Source organism: Poromitra crassiceps (genome assembly GCF_964638095.1).
Source record: "Poromitra crassiceps genome assembly, chromosome: 22".
NCBI classification, from domain to species: domain Eukaryota; kingdom Metazoa; phylum Chordata; class Actinopteri; order Beryciformes; family Melamphaidae; genus Poromitra; species Poromitra crassiceps.
In genome coordinates, this window is record NC_139647.1 from 24093332 (window position 1) to 24110465 (window position 17134).

A 17134-nucleotide genomic window follows, 5' to 3' on the forward strand; every position below is an offset into this window, starting at 1 on the left:
CTAGTGTGCAGTAGTGTGTCTGGTCATTTTGGACAAATTAAATATGTAAGGGATAATGTATTGTGAGCCGGTGATTACTGGCGAAATAATGACCGACAGGTGAATGATTGAGCCCGACGCGCAGCGGACGGCTTAATCATTCACCTGAAGGTCATTATTTCCAGTAATCACCGGCTCACTATACATTATCCCCCTTAGAACACGGCCTACAACTAAATCATTCAATAATCTGACAAAAATAATTATTCAAATAGATTTTTTATTAGCGTTTTCAACGACAAAGCGGTTTCATTCGTAATTGGCACACAAGACACCACAGCTGCAACTGGTTGGCCTAATTAGTAGTGTCTGCTGACAAAAGGCTCTTATCAACTGATTAATCCAGGTGTGGCAGAGCAGCGGTCGGTTGTCGAGAAATAATGACCGGTGAATCTTGTTGATTGACCAATCAGAATCGAGTATTCAAGAGAGCCGTGTTCTAAATATATATATATACTGTGAAGCACTCTATAATGTCAAACTAGATAACTACCAAGGCCAGGTACGAAATCAATAATGTTGTGTGTGTGCGTGCGTGCGTGCGTGCGTGCGTGCGTGTGTGTGCGTGTGTGTAGCATCCTGAAGGAGCTGTTGCGTGTCCAGCAGAGTATCGGCTACTGCCCACAGTTTGACGCACTGTTTGAAGATCTGACGGCCAGGGAGCACCTGGAGCTTTACACTCGCCTCCGTGGCATTCCCTGGAAGGACCAGGAGAGGGTAGAAAACACACACACACACACCACTCACACACACACACACACACACACACACACCACACACACACACACACACACACACACACACACACACACACACACCACTCACACACACACACACACACACACACACACCACTCACTCACACACGCACACGCACACACACACACACATACACCCACCACACACACACACACACACACACACACACACACACACCACACACACACACACACACACACACACACACACCACACACACACACACCACTCACACACACACACACACACACACACACACACACACACACACACACACACCACTCACACACATACACACACATACACACACACCATACACACACACCACTCACACACACACGCACACACGCACACACACACACCACACACACACACACACACACACACACACCCCGCTGAACCTCTTTTAAAGCTGCTCTAGTTAATAGTTGATGTCAAACTACACCTGCAAAGTGGGGCAGTAACACTTTATAAGGGTACATTAATTCACATTTAGTTCATCCTTAATAAGCTACCTGCTTAATGAGCAGTAACTACTAGAGGGCACACTATCTCATGCCTTCTGGTTCTGCCCTTCTTTAACGGGATTCTGGGCCAAAATATTTGACTGGTACTCTAAAGGCCTATAAAATAACCCTGCAGCCGGAGGCAGAACTCGCCATCTTCGGCTGCTCGGAGTCCTCTCTGGACTTCCCTACAGCTGTGCAACAATCTCTGACACTGGGGACAACTGTTGCCAAAAAACAAATTCTGAAGGAATGGAAGTCCTCCTCACCTTCTTTTCACGTGTGGCTGATGGACATGATCTCTGTTGTACACATGGAGAGACTCAGGTCCCTGAGAACCGACTCGCTTAAAAGGTTCTCGGCTATCAGGGACCCGTTTTGGGCCGACTTTGACGAGGTTAACAATGACTAGTGACTGAGGTTGGGGGTAGCGGATGGCTTGTTCGGTGGGTATCTCATGGACCCCCTGTATGGGATCGCATGCATGTTGTCTCTTGCAAATACATAAGCACCTTATGCGACTGGTAGCACCATGTTGAATGTTGATGTCTGTATTTTTTTTTCTTTTTCTTTTCCTGTGTCTGATCCCGTTTGTCTTGTTCGTTTACTGTTCTATAAAAACTGAAAATAAAATATTGGGGGGGAAAAGCATTAAGTACTGTAACCTTTAATTAACAGCCTTGAATGTAAGCTTTCTCTACCTTTAACTTCAGTGTCTTCATGCCTCAACCCAACCGTCCAGAACACCATTAGATTACGAGACACTAGGGGTTGCATTGACTCGTCGAGACTAGGGATGTAACGATAACCGGTTTTAATGATAACCGTGATAAAATTCCTTATGATAACCATACCCTTTCAAATTTTCATTATCATTAAAACCGTGGTACCGTGATTACAGTGCTTTGAAAAACATGGTAAATACTGTCCATCAACTAAAGTTGGCAACAGTCTCCCAGATGCAAACGTGCAGCCTTGGAGAAATGATTTCAGTGAGTGTATCAATCCTTTTTGGGTCTGAGTTTTCAATATAAAACGTAAAATGATTTCAGTGAGTCTCTCAGTACTTTTTGAACATTTTCATCAATCTTTTATGAATACCGTGATAATACAATAACCGTGATCATTTTGGTCACGATAATCGTGATGTGAAATTTTCATACCGTTACATCTCTAGTCGAGACATCGACATAACTACCACAAGTCGACGCCTACCGGGATACGTCGATTCGGCGCCATGTGAGTCGCGACGCGCTTCGAGATTTGTGCTGCCCCAGGCAGCAGCCTGTAAGAGCTGCCCTTAGCGCTCTCCTCATCCTGCGTCTTTTACACACATTTATATATATTTACTACTTTTTCTAGATTTATTTGGTAATCAAAGTAGTAAGCTACATTATTTGGCTTATAACTATATTGTGGCTTCACACGTTTGTTGTTGTTTTTCTCGCTATTGGAGTACTTTTATTGTTGCGAGCGGGTCCATAGCCTACTGACGTTACAGAAATCAGCTGGGGCGTGTTCAACAGCTATGAAAACAGTGGGCACAGTTTTGCTATGGTTTCCAGGTTGAACGTCATGTTCCCTCGCATGATTCAGTGCACCAGCGTTTTTGCAACGTGTTGTCGGGGCTGAACTCAACCCCTATACTGACCTATACTGATCCTCGGGGAGCCGAGAAGGAAATACAGGGGCTGCAGAGGAGGAGGGAGGGGCTGCAGAGGAGGAGGGAGGGGCTGCAGAGGAGGAGGGAGGGGCTGCAGAGGAGGAGGGAGGGGCTGCAGAGGAGGTGGGAGGGGCTGCAGAGGAGGTGGGATGGGCTGCAGAGGAGGAGGGAGGGGCTGCAGAGGAGGCGGGAGGGGCTGCAGAGGAGGTGGGAGGGGCTGCAGAGGAGGTGGGATGGGCTGCAGAGGAGGAGGGAGGGGCTGCAGAGGAGGTGGGAGGGGCTGCAGAGGAGGAGGGAGGGGCTGCAGAGGAGGAGGGAGGGGCTGCAGAGGAGGTGGGAGGGGCTGCAGAGGAGGAGGGAGGGGCTGCAGAGGAGGTGGGAGGGGCTGCAGAGGAGGAGGGAGGGGCTGCAGAGGAGGAGGGAGGGGCTGCAGAGGAGGTGGGAGGGGCTGCAGAGGAGGAGGGAGGGGCTGCAGAGGAGGAGGGAGGGGCTGCAGAGGAGGAGGGAGGCAACGGTTTCAGGAAGAGGAGAGATAATGTTACAATATACAAATACACCATTTCTATCCAGAGTTTAGCTGCCAGAGTTTAGCTGCCCCGGGGGGGGGGGCAGTGGGGGGGGGGGGGGGGGGGGGGCAGGGAAAGGCCCTTGAGAGCGAACTCTCATTTACAAGAGCGCTCCATTACAAAGAAACACATACAGAAATGTACAGGCAGAGAAGAAGAAAACAAAACGATAGATGCAGATGATAAAACATTTTCGCTAAAACAAGCTCACTCTTCGTGTACAGTGCTTTCGAGGAGTACTCTAAATCATTCCAGGGAGATCAGTTGCTCCAATTTTAAAGTGTCCTGACTGGAGCCGGTTTCATCCGTCTGGTGCATAAAAAGCACTGATATTGTATGTCTGATAACATATACCTTATATGTTATGTATTGCACTACTTAAGTTACTGTACTTTTACTATTTTGTGTATTGTATTTTATGTATTACTGTACTTGCTATGTGAAATTCCCTGCACATTAATGCCTATTTAACTTAGCCTGTAAATTTCATGTACATTCAATGTAAACTCTTTTTTAACTCCGACTGTAAATTCATGTAAATCCACTGCCTATTTAACGTCTATTTAACTCAGTCTGTAAATCTCATGTAAATCCAACGTAAATTCATATTTATCATCCACAGAACACTTCACCACTCATGTACATATTATACAGTATATATTTACTCGATTTGATTGCACTTGCAACTTTGCGATTGTCTTTAGTTATCTTCCTACTTCTTATCTCTGTATATTGATGTGACCGCTACGCTGCATACAGACACTAAGACAAATTCCTCGTATGTAACTTGCATACTGTGGCAATAACAGTGATTCTGATTCTGATTCTGATTGGACCCCATGAAGAATAGCCGTAGCATCCTGCTGCGGCTAATGGGGATCCTAATAAACTAAACTAAACTAAACTAAACATCACGCTACTACAGGATTTCTGGGTATTGAAATCCTCCCAATTCAAACGGTTACCTCTTGCTGCCACTCGGGGCTGCACAGCATGCAAAATTGCCTGGTCCAGCTTTCCCAGCTTGACGTGACCCTCTGCTCCTCCCCAGGTGGTCCAGTGGGCATTGGAGAAACTGGAGTTGTCCAAGTACGCAGACAAGCCTGCCGGCACGTACAGTGGAGGGAACAAACGCAAACTTATCAACTTATCTGATTGGATACCCCTCCCTCATTTTCCTGGTGAGGATCTTGGAATACACGATTTACATGATGTCCGCTGCTACTGTGTACATTTTGATAATTCGTTTTTGCTAGCCTGGCTGAATGTCTGTTCGACCCATCGCTGTTGTTTTCCAGGATGAACCCACCACTGGTATGGATCCGAAGGCTCGTCGATTCCTGTGGAACTTAATCCTTGACATCATCAAGACTGGACGCTCGGTCGTGCTGACGTCACACAGGCGAGACAACCTCTCCTTCATCACGTTCTTTTTACGATCCCACTGGGAGATCTTCAGTGTGGCCTGTTTTGCCACTAAAGCGTAATCTGATACAAAAGGTGTGTGTTTCTCTTTCTTGTCTCGCTCTGCAGTATGGAGGAGTGCGAGGCGTTGTGCACCAGACTGGGCATCATGGTTAATGGCCGATTTAAATGCCTGGGCAGCATCCAGCACCTCAAGAACAGGTCAGAAAGGTTAAAGGTCAACATTTTGGCCAGCTCTCCTGTCCACGCCTAGGCCAAGATGGCCGCACGATCCTTTACAGTAAATCACAGGCTGTGAAATTGCGCTGCGGCTGAACCCTGGCCAATAGACCCTTCTCACAGGGACCATTTTGTGTCGAAAAGGCAGGGTTAAACACAGGTGCAAGCAAAACACTAATGAGGGTTTCCAACTTCCATGATTGGAATTTGGAAACCCTCATTAGTGTTTTGCTTGCACCTGTGTTTATTCTGCCTTTTCGACACAAAATGGCCCCCGTGAAAAGGGTCTATGGGAGAGAAGTCACAGGTTTTCAGCAGTAGAGGTTATGCATTCGACTTACGTTGAATCAAATGGTGTCTTTCAGGTTTGGGGATGGCTACATGATCACGGTGAGGACCAAGACCAGCTCCACTGTCAAGGAGGTGGTCCGATTCTTCAACAGAAATTTCCCTGAGGCTGTACTAAAGGTAGATGACTCCATGTAGCTCCTGCGTTTGCTCCACTGCCCAAGACAAACTAGTCAAATTAAACTGCAGAGATGAATAGAAGGAACCATGTGCACATGTTCTACTGAACCGGAATATCATTTAAAAGTGAACCCGTTGATACCTGATGCAGCATTTGCGTGTGTATCCCTTTAAGACGGTCCGCGGTCTTAAAGGGATACACACACAAATGAGGGATACACATGCAAATGCTGCGTCAGGTGGGTTAAAGGGATAAGTGAAGGGATTCATTGCCAAACGGGGTAAAATGTATTTGTGTTAGGGTTGAAAGCCCTTTAAGATATAGTCTCTTAGAACAGACAAGTTGGCTTCCGCAATTTTCAAATGCTTCCGCCATACCGTCTGTACTTCGTAGGGGAGAATCATGCACCAACCGGAATGGGAAGTAGAAAGGCGGGTCTTCCGCTCATTAGTCCAATCAGAATCCAATATGCCGCATTTTTCGTGGACCCACGTGTCGTGATTGGTCGGATTCTGTCGAACTTCTTTCCTGTCTGAAGGTTTTTTTCCCAACTTCCTTGTGCATGTTCTGGGGGTGGAACGTACAGACTGTATATAGCTGCATTCGCCGGATGTAGATGAGACAGTCTGTTTTAAGAGACTATTTAAGATATGGGTGAGGAAAGTGGAAATGTACAGTAGCACTCTGCTCTACCTCACCAACCGCTGTGGAGATGCCCTTAAGTCATATAGTTGATGGCTGTCTTCCAGGAGCGCCACCACACCAAGGTTCAGTACCAGCTGAAGTCAGAGAACCTCTCCCTGGCTCAGGTCTTCAGTAAGATGGAGCAGGTGGAGGAGGTGCTGGGCATCGAGGACTGCTCCGTCAGCCAGACCACCCTGGACAACGTGAGTCAGCATTTAGCACACTGGCAAAATGACATGTAAAGAACAGCAGGCAAATACCAACCATTCATAAACAAAGAACAACAGTCAAATACCAACCATTCATATTCATAAACAAAGAACATATGCACATGTATTTTATTCATGCATCAAACAAGGAACATGCAGATTCACAGTTGAGTAGAGGATCCAAGACGTCAAACAGCAAACAAAGCAAAATTCACACCCACCCATCCACCCATCCCCCCCCCCACACACACACACACACACATACACACACACACACACACACACCAGATACATAATACAATTTAGAGCAAGACAACGTTGCTCATTAGAATATACCTCAGATAGACAAGTAACTATCAATTACACATAATGTGGATAGTATTTTCTTTCTTACATTTTTGTTTAAAGATGAAAAGGACTGCGACATTTTAATTAAACCCCCGAGCTCAACAACAGTCAAATACCAACTATTCATAAGCAACCTGATTTCCCTTTTTGCTTTGGTGCACATATTGTAGTTTATCTTGCTTGGTTCTCGTCGAAAAAATGATTTAAAACTGAAATACCTCAGACTATTAAAGTCCCTGGAAACCAAATTCAGAGATTTGTTTCTAAACACGCTTTAGAAATTAGTTGATTAGTACCATCTAGTACTGAATTGTGGCGTTAGACTGTTTTTCATTTTTTCACCATTTCTGTGATGATGCAATAGTCATACTTATGGCCCCTCCCCTAACACTATATAAAGGCTGATCACTGAAGCGCCTCTACTTATGGCCCCTCCCCTAACACTATATAAAGCAGGGGTCTCAAACTCAAATTACCTGGGGGCCGCTGAGTGTCCAGTCTTGTCACAAGGGGGCCACTTCATGTATTAAAGAAAAAGAGAAAAATGCAACTGTTCTAATTCTCAACATTAACAATTTATTTGTTTATTTGAGGGACTTTTTCTTTTTTTTTAGGGACAATGCACACACACTAAATTAGGCAGTGTTAATTTTCAACTGTCCCTTGCAACTCCAGTTAGAATTAGAACTGATCATAAATGTCACTTGACAGCTCAGTAATCCGCTCTGCCACTGTGTTGGCTGAAAGGCTCATGTTGCTTCAGTGACTCTTTTTCTCTGGACAGACGACATTTGCAACCTGCAGCATGCAGTCTTTTAGAAACGATTCAGTAAACGGCAGCTCTTTCTTTAGCTGTGCAGCAGGTTTGTCCCTCTCATCTCCCCGGTAATTTGCATAGGCTACTGCTCTGCATGTTTAGTTGAATAATGTCGCTTCAGGTTATATTCTTTTAGTACGGCGATTTTCTCTTTGCAAATGAGGCAGGCGGCGTTCCCTTTGAACTCGACGAAAAAAATTATCACTCTCCCACTTCTCCTGAAACTGTCTGTGCTCGTCGTCATCAACCTTTCTTTTCCCTTTTGACAGCGACATGTTCACTTCTCAACAAAAGACAACATTTTAGCGCGCAAATGTTTTTCTTTCCACTTGGTTTTTCACTCGGGTGAACCGACTCAGGTGGATTTTTACATGCAGTGATGATCCCGCTGGCCTGGAGTGTGAAGCCGTGTTGCCAGATACTGCTGACGGTTTCCAGTACAAAGAGTTCAGAAACCGCCAAAATGCAAACAAAACAGCCCAAGGAACTGCACATCTATGGAAATGTATCTGGCAACCCTGGGGCCAGTTGCACCAACTGGTCTTACACTGGTCTTAAGCTACCGTAAATTCCGGACTATAAGCCGTACCTTTTTTCCCGTTTTTTGGGCTTTTTTGGCCCCTGCGGCTTATATAACGGTGCGGCTTATCTATGGATTTTTTCCAAAAAAAAAAAATCTCTCTTTTTTAGCACTCTTTCTAACTATAAATCCACTTCTGTTTTAATTTCCTCTCTTGCCCTCTTTTCACCACACTGTATGACACTGTATGACACTGTATGACACTGTATGACACTGTGTGCACTGTAAATAACAACACAGGTGGTGTTGTGTTATGTTGTTTTGTTGAAATGTTAATAAATGGGAGCATTACATATGGTAATTAAACATTAAAACACAATAAAAAAAAAAAAATTAAAACACCCGCGGCTTATAGTCCGGTGCGGCTTATATAAGAAAAAAATAGTCAACTTTGAAGGTGCGGCTTATACACCGGTGCGCCTTATAGTCCGGAATTTACGGTAAGTTGGTCGTAACTTTACGACCTAACAGCTACGCCGGTTGCACCAAGAGGGCTTAAGCCTTCTTTTCACTACGCCCAGGCGTAACTCCTACGCCTGGTCAGGAGGAGGCGTAGAGCCTGCCTGTAACAGAGATCTCCGTGTCTTATCAGCGGAGACCTTTTTGAGTCCTTACCGTCATCGTCATAACACAGCCAGTTCTCTGTCTTTGAAGCACGATGTTAACATTATAACTAACTAGTTGTGTGGCTTAGCCTTCCCAAATGTTGCCGTAATTTTTTTTTGAATTTAATACATAGAATTGGGAACGTTACATTCAATTTCATTCAGACTGTCTGGCTCAATCGCCGCCATTTTTCCCCCGGAGCGAGGGAGGGTGGGAGGAGTGTAGTGTAGTGATGCACTTACAGTAGTGGCTGAGAGAGCGTAGTGGCACAGTGCGCTCCAAGCAGGTCGCGAGGCACACATCATCCAATCAGGGTGCATTCCCTGGCAATTCACATGGACGCGCATTGCTACGACCAGCGTAGTTAAGACCAGACGTAAGCCGTGTTGGTGCAACAGGCGTAAATCCACTCTAAAGACTGGTCTTAACTAAGACCGACGTAGGAGTTACGACCAGGCATAGTTAAGACCACTTGGTGCAACCGGCCCCTGGTGTGAAGTGCGGCTCGTCTGCATTCGGCAGCGCCTTGTCCACGCGCCTCGGGAGCGCCTCGGGAGCGCGCTCTGTGCTTTCATTATAACTTGATATCAAGTCGCGGGCCGTATTAAATCGTTTTAGGGGCTGTGTCTCGCCCGGGGGCCGTACGTTTGAGACCCCTGATATAAAGGCTGATCACTGAAGTGGCTCTACCCTGGAATTAAAAAAAAAATGCATCAGAATGTATCAAGTTGTGCAGCACTGGAGGGGGGAGGGGAGTGGGGCAGAGCACTGGGGGCACTTCAGCTGACCCACAGCAAACCCACAGTTGCAGAGCAATAGAATACTGCTTATTCTTTCATGATCTTGAAACCTAATTTGCTGTACTTGGCGACATTTTTAATCTGGCTGGGTGGTTTATAACACATCTTTCTGTGGTGTGACTGACAAACTCAAAACACTTTTTTCTTTTGTTTCCATGGGCTTTAAGGATCAGGACACAGTACACATGACTATTCCCTCCCCTTTCCTTCCTAGGTGTTTGTGAACTTCGCCAAGAAGCAGAGCGACAACCTGGAGCAGCAGGAGCCGTCGCCCCCTGGCGGCGGCCAGTCGCCCCTGCAGCGCATCCTGAGCCTGCTGAAGCCTCGGCCAGCCAACACCGAGCTCAACGCTCTGGTCAGCGAGGAGCCGGAGGAGCTGGAGAGCGACGACGACGAAGGTCTCATCAGCTTCGAGGAGGAACGGGTGAGGAGAGAAGGAACTGCCAGATATGAGTTTTTAACGGACGATACTGATCGCGATAGTTTTGGATTGAAGGAGCTGATAGCTTATGTATTATTACCATATGTCATAATCAGGGTTCACACACCTTCGTAAACGTCAAATTCAAGGACTGTGCATTGGGGGGGGGGGGGGGGGTCAAGGACTTGAAAGTTTTTGAAAATAGACATAAATAGACTTGGGTCATTAGTCGGGTTTCCATCCACCTGTTTTGATGCGAAATTTCAATTTGTGCATAAAAAAATGAGTGGAAACGCTTTTGCTAATTCGCAAAAACCTCCAAATATCGCAAAAAAGTTTTCAAGCTTGAGGGAGGCGGAAAAGTCGAGTGTATCGATAAAAAGAAAATGCGAAACGTGCGGTGGAAACAGTTTAAGCGATATACTGTTGTCTCTCCACTCAAAAACAACAGTTTGCCTTGATCACTGCAAAACATGACATGCCGTGTGTCGCCTCCACACAATGGGGCTACACACGGTAAATCATGGTAAATACACAGCACAATACCTGCTGTGGTAAACAGAAGAAGACTGGGATATTAACTTTAAGGCGACTCACTTATAGACTTGAATGAAATTGTATTCACCTACTATCTGCTCCGTGGATTACCATTTTACAATTTCGGAGCCGAAATTGTGGTTGGTCCACAAACGTTGCTATTTTACAATACTTTTGGAGATCGGGTTGGGATTATAACGTTAGTTTGCCGAGTCGCACCTGGTAATCTAGAAATGGCGTTATGGTACCTTTGTCTACTTGTAGATCATCAAGAAACTTTAAATTAATAAAGTTAGTGTTTAACAGAGCTGTATATCGGGTCTAGCAGCTGATCAGCAGCTCAGACAGCCTCAAACACGAGGTGATTGACAGCTCTATAATTCGCAAAATAGCAGTGCATTGTTTCGCATTTTATTTTGCCGACTTTCTGAAAATTCGATTAAAAGTTGCGATACATTTGGATGGAAACCCAGTCATAGAAAGTGCTTGAATTTATACATTGTGTCATGTTGGTAATTATATCCTTATCTGCAATGAACATTCTGAAATTGTTGGTTGCATCATATTTAATATCCCAACATTGGGCTAAATTCTTATTTAAATTATATTTATTTGTGCTGTGTGTGTGTGTGTGTGTGTGTGTGTGCGCGTGCGTGTGTGTGTGCGTGTGTGTGTGCGTGTGTGTGCGCGCTTGTGTGTGGCAGGTGCAGCTCTCTTTCAATACGGACACCCTGTGTTGAATTGAAGAAACTCAAAGAGCAGACAGACGAGGAACTGGCACAGAGGAGGGGGAAAAGGAAACATTTGCTAAAGCTGTGAAGCCAGGGGGAGAATGTAGCTGTTCATCTAGCCCGTGAAGAGGACCAAAACTCTCTCCGTGCCGTGGATTATAGGACCACTAGTTCACTATTTCAGCCTCAAATTCTTGCCGGCGGGAAGGGGCCCGAGGTGGTTCAAGCCCCGAGGTGGTTCAAGCCCCGGGTAGAAAGCCAGATCCGGACGGACGAGAGGAGACCACCTGCCCAGCCGAGGCCCGCCGCGCGCGGGGGGGGGGGGGGAAGACGCTGCCGCCAGCTTGTGAGATGTTGTCCCGGAATGTTCCCATATTTCTTTTCTTCTTCGAGAATGTATATCCATAGACGGCCATTATTGATAAGGTTGATACCAATGATGTCAATGAATTCACATATCGTGTCCCCGACATCACGTGTCCGACACCGCAGGGTCACTTTTTCAATTTGTTCAAACGCGCTCCCTGCCAAAAGGGGTCCGGTTGCAACCAGAAACGGCCCTTTTGACCAATCTAGACCTGCCTTGAGAGCATGCCGTGATGAGTCCAAGTCCAATCAAAGTCGTCAGTGTCGTGATACAGTATATTTTTCTGTGGCAAGAAGAAGAATGCTTTATTTTGGAATATGGAAGGAAGCACCTTGTGGACTGACGAGTGGGATTTGGTTTTGCAATAACGGAGGGGTCGCGGCGAGGTGAAAGCGCGTCTGGGGGAAGTGCCGAGTTTTGAGGTTGGTGGAAACCAGACGCAGAGGTGGTTTTTCCCGCTTTGGAGAGAATGTACGTGGCATGATTTTTTTTTTGTCCGGATCGGTGCCTCCCTTATATCAAGCCGACTTATTTTGACACTGTACATTTTGACATCTCTCTAATGGCTCTTTATACAGAATGCTCTCTTTTTGTGCTTTTTACATATTATTGTTCTGGATTCTGCCAAGAAGATCCTCTATCCGCTGGACTCAGTGTACCAGCTTCTTTTACAGTGAAGGTAATCCACATTATAACAGAACTGAAGTCAGCTCTCGTCACGTTCAGCGCTCTCTTACAGGATGTTCAATAATAACCGCACTACCATCACTGTGATACTTAAGGGAACTCTCAGATTCATACAGTCGGTTTCACTTTGGGAAGTACACGTTTTTATGATTTGCAGGAAAATCGTACAGGATTTGGGGTACCCCTCGTGCAAAATATCCACATTAACGAAAGGCAGACATAAGATGTTTTTTCCTGCCTCTGTACGTCGGCATGTGATTTCAACTGGTCTTTCTCATGAGGTGTACATTTTGTTGTCAACGTACTTCTGTCAAAAATGATTGTTTCACCATTTCTTCTTCACGGCTAGTAATTCCGGTCATATTTTGGTGATTATGTGGGACTTTTCGTGGACTTTTTTCCTACTTGAAGGGGTTGTCATTAAACAAGGAAAACTGAATGTTGTAATTTCTTTATTTTCCTAGAATGTAAAACTGGAGGGATTTTTTGCATTCATGCGAATATGAAATTGAAAAGTTAAACAGTAACTTTGAGTCAGATATGACCATGACCATCATTATGACCATGACACTGTGAACCGAAAACCTCAGTGGAGACTAATTTTGACAACCTGTCCTGTTGTCACTCCTAACCCATCTTCAATAATGACAGACTAGTAAGAAGGTACAAACAAACTTTAATGATACAATAAACAAATTAGATTTGGCGTATGACTCCATGATATGATGAAGCTCCTGAGACGTGAGGAGGATAGGATAGAGAATCCCCCCATAGGGAATTCTTCTGGAGCAGTGTTGGGCAAGTTACTTTCAAAATGTAATATACTACATATTACTAGTTACTTTAATTTGAAAGTAATAAGTTACTTTACAATATTACTGTCTGTGTAGAGTAACTCGTTACTTATTACACTACTTAAGCAGCAGCAGAATGACATCCCCGCCCCGGAACCATCCCAAACTAATAATTTAAACTGCCTTGAAGTCAGTGTAAACAATCCAAAATGTTATTTTCCTTTGTTATTGTCATCTATAGTGGTTAAACTTATTTGCATAAAAACACACTTATTAGGAAATGATTGTATCGTTTAAAAACATTTTTTAATTCAATATGTAACTTGAGTTATTTGACAAAGTAACTGGTATAATATTACTGAAATCATATAAGTAATATTACTGAGTTACTGATAAAAGTAATGGATTACATGTAATATGTTACTTTTGTAATGAGTTACCCCCAACACTGTTCAGGTTGGTGGTTGTCAGGGGAGGAGGTGGGGCGAAACTACTGCTTCGGCGATGATCTGCAACTGAGGGGTGACGGCACATGGTGAGTTACGACATAGTAGAAAACATGGGCTCTGATATACTTCGGTTAGGTGAATGGCCAGCGAGGGAAATGGAGTGGCTTGAGCTGATTGGTTATTGGCCAGAGAGGGAGAGCGTGGGAGACTGTGATTGGACGAGGAGAGAAGCATGAATAAGTGATATCTGAACAAGACGTTGACTGCAGAGGGGTGAGAGATGGATGAAGGGGGTGTGCATGCATATCAATGAATGGGATGATCCAAGATATAACCATTATATATATATATATAACCTAAACAAATTCTGCCGACTTTGTTGTGCAGTCCTTAATAAATGAATCCGGCAATGGCTGAAGTAGTCTTCATCATTGAAATTAGTCAGACATCACAAAAACTGACGTCTGTCACAAAGAAAGGTAGCCACCTCCCATCAGAATTCAACAGTGCGGGCAAGGCAATCATGAATCACGTGATTCATGAGTCATGAATCACGTGACCAGCTTGTCCCTCCAGCAGTCTTAAACATGACGGCAGTCTAATTTTCATTGATTGATTTATTTCACACGGACAGTGCATAATAAACAGTGCATGTTAAAAACAATAAATATGCCAAAATTAGCCAGGAAGCTAGTTTCCACCTGCAGTCCCTGGCCAGCTGTGAATTTGGCAGCCAAGTACATGTCTCATCGTCGTTGACACATGGTTAATGGGTCAGCGTGGGGGAAATCTTCCAAGTTTTTCCCAGGCAGCACACAGCATTTTGCTGCTAGCCCAGCACAGCAGAGGAAGGCAGGGGACACGGGGCCCTGCTAGATGTTCTTTGAACACACCATGTTGACTGACCTGAAGATACAGCAGGACTCCGGGTGCCTCAGGGACCTCTTGGAGCCGCAGCGCCTTCTGCTGGTGAGTCAGATCATTAATTAATTAATGATTAATTAATTGCTATGTTTATTCTTATACTTCTGTAAAAGTGTATGTACGTCAGAAACCATAAGGCAGCAGCCAAACTTTGCACATAGGTTGGAAATGTCACCCACAAAAAAATTACACCAATCTAACTACCAAATTCTGGCGATATAACAGCCCATTTCATGTTTTTAGGCCGGAATTGGCCGGAAAACCAGGATAGCCTCGATTTCTATTTTTCTGCGCCCGTAGTCGAGCTGAACAGATCAGATCAGGGCAGTCCACAGTCAAAAGATAAAACAAGGCAGATGGTTGTTAAAAATGCTCCAATGATACTCGGTACTCTGGGCGGGGAACTGTGATCCAAAAGAAACAATAATGACACACTGCAATCACCAACAAAACATGCAAAGGCTGACTGCCCATCAATCTGGCTTTACCTTGGCTTAAATGACCAGAGTCAAACAACGCTCCAACTGGTACTCTCAGCAGTCTCACTAGGAGTCAGGGAAGACGCAGCCTAAAATCATGGAACAAAGTCAGTAAACCACACACCTTTAAACCTTTAAAATAGCCAGAGTACCATTCTCAGTTGGAGGGAGAGGCCAGACCTAGTTTCTCTACCCACCTGCCAGCTTATATACTGTGTTTAATTGGGGGCACACACCTGGACCTTGTCAGGAGGGGATTGGCTATTTAAGGTGGACTAGTGCAGTTCACCTGGTTACATTATCTTATTGCAAAGTTGCTGAGGTGAATGTATTCTGACACAGTGTTACCGACAGTGTTGGGCAAGTTACTTTCAAAATGTAATATACTACATATTTCTAGTTACTTTCGAGTGTGCGAAATTTGTTCTCCGCAGCTCGGGAATCATATGGTGATCTAACCCCCCAATTCCAACCCTTTGATGCTGAGTGCCAAGCAGGGAGGCAAATGGGTCCCATTTTTATAATCTTTGGTATGACTCGGCCGGGGATCGAACTCACAACCTCCCAGTCTCAGGCCGGACACTCAAACCACAAGGCCACTGAGCTGGCCACTGAGCTGGCCTTGTGGTTGTAAGTTACTTTACAATATTACACTCTGTGTAGAGTAACTCGTTACTTATTACACTACTTTTGCATTACTTTTACCAAAACAACAGCAGCAGCAGAATGACATTGCCGCCCCGGAACATCCTGAAAAATAATTTCAACCACCTTGAAGTCAGTGTAAACAGTCCAAAATTCTAAATGTTATTATTTTCCTTTGTTATTGTCATCTATAGTGGTTATTTGCATAAAAACACACAGTTTGATTAGGAAATTATTGTATCTTTTTGAAATATGTGCTTTGATTTAATCAAATGTAACTCAATTTGTAACTTGAGTTACTTGACAAAGTAACTGGTATAATATTACTGAAATCCTATAAGTAATAAGTTATATTACTGAGTTACTGCTAAAAGTAATATATTACATGTAATGTGTTACTTTTGTAATGAGTATCAAGTTCATAATTCTCCGCTTGTACCGTGCGATTCGGGGGCTGTATAGAGAAGAGAAGTGTAATACGCACAGGAGGAGACCGCTTTAATGCAGATGAAATTGATTTGATACTGTTGCCATCCACCGCCCATCCAACAGGCATTTCTACACTCCTCCAGTTTCCCCCTGACATAATATCCAGGGTGTTTGCTTTTCTTGGAAATGTAAGAGAAGTTCAGTCATCAAGCCTTAATTGTTTCCCTACATTGAGTGACGAGCATATACTGTACAAACACGACATATTCATGCATCAAAACTGACAATGTGCGGCCATGAACATTGTTGTGTTTTGATAGCCAGTGTTTAGCCTAAATGAATTTGGGGTGCTGCCTTGCCCCCGCACCGGTTGATCGTTTCTCTCCCTCTCTCCCACACAGGTGTTGCTTGTAGGCAACCCCCCCCCCCCATCCCACGACACCGGGTCATACCAAAAGGTTTGGCCAGGAGGGGTGTTGTTGGGTATAGTTGCTGAATTCGGAAAAGCAAAAATATATAGGCCTAAATAGATCAAATAAAATAGGCTAAATATATATTTGATCCGTTCAAATTTGTATGACCCTCCTCAAGACTCGAATGAATAACAGTGTACCCTCCCTGATACTAAATTTACAAGAACAGAATCCTCACCTGGGAAAATCTGACAAAATACACTGATGCCTGCCTACTGTTTAAGATTCTAAATGGCACGACCCCCCCCCCCCCCCCACCTCTCAGTGCTTTTGTAAAACAAAAAACATCTCACAACAGGTCCACAAGATCTGCCCTGAGAGGAGACTGTACTGTACCGTTTAGGTCCAGCTCCTTCAGTCAATCCTGTTTTGCCATCAGAGCCACTCAGTTTTGGAACACCCTACCAACTGAAATAAGATACTGTGCCACCTACCACACCGTTACAAAAAGAACTCAAGACCTGGCTATTAACAAATAAAACATGTGATCACTTCTAATTAGTTCATGGG

General features: G+C 44.6%; 1 pseudogene across 1 annotated transcript in view; it reads left to right on the forward strand.

Annotated features, from left to right (window-relative positions):
• LOC310796438 (ATP-binding cassette sub-family A member 2-like) overlaps positions 1 to 11671 on the forward strand; it is a 106018-nt pseudogene extending 94347 nt beyond the window's left edge. The window contains exons 26-33 of the transcript in view: positions 615 to 756; positions 4583 to 4712; positions 4830 to 4933; positions 5065 to 5157; positions 5541 to 5643; positions 6394 to 6531; positions 9903 to 10112; positions 11351 to 11671. The product of the transcript in view is annotated as an ATP-binding cassette sub-family A member 2-like (transcript). The remainder of the gene's footprint in view (positions 1 to 614; positions 757 to 4582; positions 4713 to 4829; positions 4934 to 5064; positions 5158 to 5540; positions 5644 to 6393; positions 6532 to 9902; positions 10113 to 11350) is intronic.
• The last annotated feature ends 5463 nt before the right edge of the window (positions 11672 to 17134 follow it).